This window comes from Myotis davidii, unplaced genomic scaffold (assembly GCF_000327345.1).
Source record: "Myotis davidii unplaced genomic scaffold, ASM32734v1 scaffold1422, whole genome shotgun sequence".
Lineage (NCBI taxonomy): Eukaryota > Metazoa > Chordata > Mammalia > Chiroptera > Vespertilionidae > Myotis > Myotis davidii.
The window spans coordinates 62471-67427 of NW_006293314.1; positions in this window are offsets into that span (position 1 = coordinate 62471).

Below are 4957 nucleotides of genomic sequence, written 5' to 3' on the forward strand. Positions count from 1 at the left end.
GAAGAGCAGAGCTCAGCTCAGAGCTCAGGCCAGGTGAAGAACCTGTGAGGCTGTCCCTCCAAACCATGGCTACCACGACCTACTCAGCCAAAACTTCCCAGCTCTGAGTGGCCCACACAACAGGCCCTCAGGGTGAGGTCAGACTCCCATTATAAGTGAACACCAGTGATGATCAGAGTAGAGAGACCCTGGAAACACAGTCACCCACCTTCCCACCTCTAAGATGGAAACACCGTGGGCTCAGAGGTCTTCAGACAGATCAGCAAAGCTGGAGTGGGGCTGCGAGTGGAACCTACCTGACCTTATACTCCAGTTGAGGGCTGAGCAAGAGCTGGTCTTAACTGGTGCCGTGTCTCTGTGCTCCTTGCACATTTAAATATCTGGCTGGGAGACCCTCTGAGTCACTTGGTGTCCAGGCACATCCCTCCACACCCTCACCGCCCTTTCTCTCCATATGGGTTGCTGAGGTCTTACTCTGTGAACTGCTGGCACTCCCAGGATCAAGCCAGCATCTTGAGGTCACCTCGCCCCTGTGATGTCAGTGATACCGCCTGCAGGCCTCCACCCCACCTCTGTGATGACCCAGAGTCCCCTTTTCCAGTTTCTGGGAGTTAGAGCAGCTGGAATCCGCTGCTGCCCTGCCTCTTCTCTTATGCCAGCCCTGCCTGGCATCTTCCTGCTTGAGGCCTCCTATAGTTTTCCCTCCCAGCAGGTGCCAAGGCCCCACCTGACCGTCACCTGCAGACTCTGAGGATTTAAAAATCCAGGAAGACGCCCTAACCAGTTTGACTCAGTGGATAGAGCATCAGTCTGCGGACTGAAAGGTCCCAGGTTTGATTCCAGTCATGGGCATGTACCTTGGTTGCAGGCATATCCCCAGTGGGGGGTTTGCAGGAGGCAGCTGATCGATGTTTCTCTCTCATTGATGTTTCTGGCTATCTGTCTCCCTTCCTCTCTGTAAAAAATCAATAAAATATATTTTTTAAAAAATCCAGGAAGAGGCAACAGGAAGGGCCTGGATTAGAAAGAGGGACTCAGCCCTAGCCGGTTTTGCTCAGTGGACAGAGCATCCGCCTGCGGGCTGAAGGGTTCCGGGTTCGATTTTGGTCAAGGGCACACATCTGGGTTGCGAGCTCGATCCCTAGTAGGGGGTGTACAGGAGGCAGCCAATCAATGATTCTCTCTCATCATTGATGTTTCTCTCTCTCCCTTTCCTTTGGTCTCTGAAATCAATAAAAATATTTTTTAAAAAAATTAAATTTAATTTAATTAAAATAAAAGAAGAAGAAGGATGGACTCATTGTGAAATCTGGCACAAATCCCTTAACCTGCAGGGGACTCGTCAATTTCAGCGGTACAATGATGGGAGGGGGTAAGAATGAGCAGGATAAGGCCTTCTGCTCTGTGATCCCGAACAACATGGTAAAGTCCATAACTTTTAGAGAGACCCACACCCACACCTGCCCCAGACTGGTTCACGTAGGACTGACTTCTAGCTTCTTTGTAAGTTTATAAGGCTTCAGGCAGCTGGTCTCACCTCCGGGAGGCTCAGTTTCATCTGCGGATGTGGATATTGTCCACAGTACCTCACAGGTATTTCATTATCTCACAGCTAGTGAAACCAAGGCAAAGAGAGGAATCACAGTAATAGAATCTACTTACTACAGCAGTTCTCAACCTGTGGGTCGCGACCCCTTTGGCAGTCGAACGACCCTTTCACAGGGGTTGCCTAAGACCATCCTGCATATCAGATATTTACATTACGATTCATAACAGTAGCAACATTACAGTTATGGAGTAGCAACGAAAATAATTTTATGGTTGGGTCACAACATGAGGAACTGTATTTAAAGGGCCAGAAGGTTGAGAACCACTGACTCACTAGGATCACAGACAGTGCATGAGATAATGCATGCAAATCCCATACCTAACACCTTCATGACACTGGTTAAAAACTCATTTAACTAGCTTATAATAATAATGATGTTAGCATGATAAGGAACTTAGAGATCATCTACACCAGCAATTTTTAAACTTTTTGCCTTAAAAACTAACATATGGACCCTACAGTGGATATTTGTCATGTCTTGTGGCTGCCCACCATCTATGAACACCCCCTCCTCCACTCCCTCCTTTCTGCCGTGGGGAAGCAAGAAATGGACCTTCCCAGACTCCTTTGTAGCAGGGATGTGACCTGGGCTCTATCAGATTCATTTGCCGGCATAAGGATCAACTAGTTATAAAAGTGACTGCAGCAGCATGTGGGTAGTGAAATAGTAGTTAATATAATTATTACCTGTTCTCATCCGGAATAATCTGATCTCCTAGAAAATCAGGCTTTGAGACCAAATGTTTGCTGGCATAGAATGGCACCAAAGGCACATATTGGGGGTGGAGTGACATCTAAACGTATGAGAGAATTTAGAGGAATAAAAGAATAAGCTCAGAGTCATCATTTATTGGCACAAACATGATCAGAGAACCAGGAACTATCTGTGACTGAACTATGAATAATCCCTCATCTCTTGTAGCTGAAGCGATAAAGAAGCCAATAACAAAAACTAAAATCAAAGCTTAAAAATGTAAGTTGTCACATTACAATGCCAGTTAAATTACAGCCTTACTTCACACACGTGTGTGCGCGCACACACACACACCCCACAAACAAAAGATATCAAATGGCCGACATGCACATAAAGTGATACTCAACATCATCAGTCATCAGAGAAATGCAAAGTAAAACCACCATGAGATGCCACTTGTCCTCGCTAGCATGGCTAAGATGAAAGAGGCTGGCAATGCCAAGTGCTTAGGAGGATGCAGAGCAGCTGGAACTCCCATTCCTTCTGTTGGGATTGCTAAGACCACCTGAAGAACCTCTTTGGCAGTATTTACTTAAGCTAAACATACACCTACCCTATGACTCAGCAATTCCACTCTGAGTATATACCCAGAGAAGTAAGAAATGCCCCAAAAAACATATCCACCAAAGACATGTTCACAGCAAGTCTATTTACAACATCCCCAATTGGACACAACCCAGAAGTCCATCAACCATAGAATCTATATATATAAAAGGCTAATATACGAAGTGTCCAACTGTCCAACCGGTCGCTATGACACGCACTGACTACCGGGGGTAGACGCTCAATGCAGGAGCTGCCGCAACGCGCACTAGCCATTTACAGAGAAACAGCACCGTGGACCTGGCGCCAGCAAACCAACCCTTAGCTTCCCCCAAGTGGGACACAGGCCCCACCACCACCCTGGAGCGACACCCCACCAAACTGCAGCCAACACTGCCGAGACCCCATGGCACAAAATGTGGCCCACAGCCCAGCCCGGGCCAGAAACGGTCACTGTGGGCTCTGGGTAATGACATCACATAGCAACACCCAGCTTCCTCTCCCTAGTGACTAGCCTCCTTGGAGTTTCTTCAGCCCGGGAACATGACTTGCTTTATAGCCAGGTGGAAGCATTTTACACTGTAACCAAATGTTTATAAAGTGTTTTCCCATGCCTCATCTCATTTGATCCTCACCGAAATCCTGGAGTAGATAGATAGGAGACTCGGAGTGCAAACATTTTACACTGTAACCGAAAGTCTGTGAAGCTTTTTCCTGTGCCTCATCTCATTTGATCCTCACAGACATCCTGGAGTAGGTAGATAGGAGACTCAGTAGAATCCTATTTTCTTTTCATTAGCTGGAAAACAGAGATTTAGAAAGCTTAGAAACTTGACCAGACTGAAAAGAAACAAGAAATGGTGGACCTTGAAAATGACTTCAGGTTTTCTCACTGCGCAGAATATAGTCAAACACTGCTGCAGTTAAATATTTTACCCTTTGTTCTCCCTGCATGATTTACAATAATTATCTGCTTTGTGTTGATATTTACTGACAATATTTGCTGTGTTGCTGACAATTACCTGAAAAATAAGTTGGGGTGCGTCACTGGGCTGGGAAAGTTTAGCTAAATCAGAAAGCAGGTCTAATTAAGCAAGTTTATTCTATATATATAAAAGGCTAAGTTGATTCATGCTTTCACAATACATATAAAGCTCTCACTGGCACCAATTGTATGCGTGTGTTTTGACCTGTCATTGTCGATCATGAATTTGGTTGACACTTCTATTATAGAGAAAGTGCAAATAGCGATATTAAAATATTTCTTCTAATTAATTTCCTTTCGATGTGCATGAATTTGTGCACCAGGTCACTAGTTGATCAATAAATTCATGTCTATTTCATGGAACACGACACAGAAATGAAAAAAAGATCTAATGCTAAATGCAAAAACATGAGTGAATCTCACATACCTAATGTTGAGCAAAAAAGCTAGGCCCAAAATAATGACACATACATACATACTTTAAGACTCCACTGATATGAAAATCAAACACAAGAAAAGTAATCTATGCTGACAGTACTCAGAAGAGTCAAGACCTCTGTGTAGCTGCCAGTGACAGGGAGAGGGTGTGAGGGAGCCTCTGGGTGCTGGAAGGGTTCTATACCTTATAATCTTGATCTCTAGCTTATATATGTAATCTTTTTTATCTTTAAATTCTTTATTAGTTAAGGAATTATAAATGTGTCCTCATTCCCCCCCATTAACCCCCATCCTCCCCCACCCCCCCACCACTCATGCTCTCATCCCCCTGTTGTCCATATCCATTGGTTTGGCTTATATGCATGCATACAAGTCCTTTGGTTGATCTCTTCCCCTTACCCCCACCCTCCCCTACTTTCCCTCTGGGGATTGATAGTCTGATCACTGTTTCTCTGTCTTTGGATCTGTCCCTGATCATCAGTCCATGTTGTTCTCTATATTCCAAAAATGAGTGAGAACATGTGGTATTTATCTTTCTCTGACTGGCTTATTTCACTTAGCATAATGCTCTCCAGTTCCATCCATGCTATTGCAAAAGGCAAGAGTTCCCTTTTTTTTTTTTTTTTTT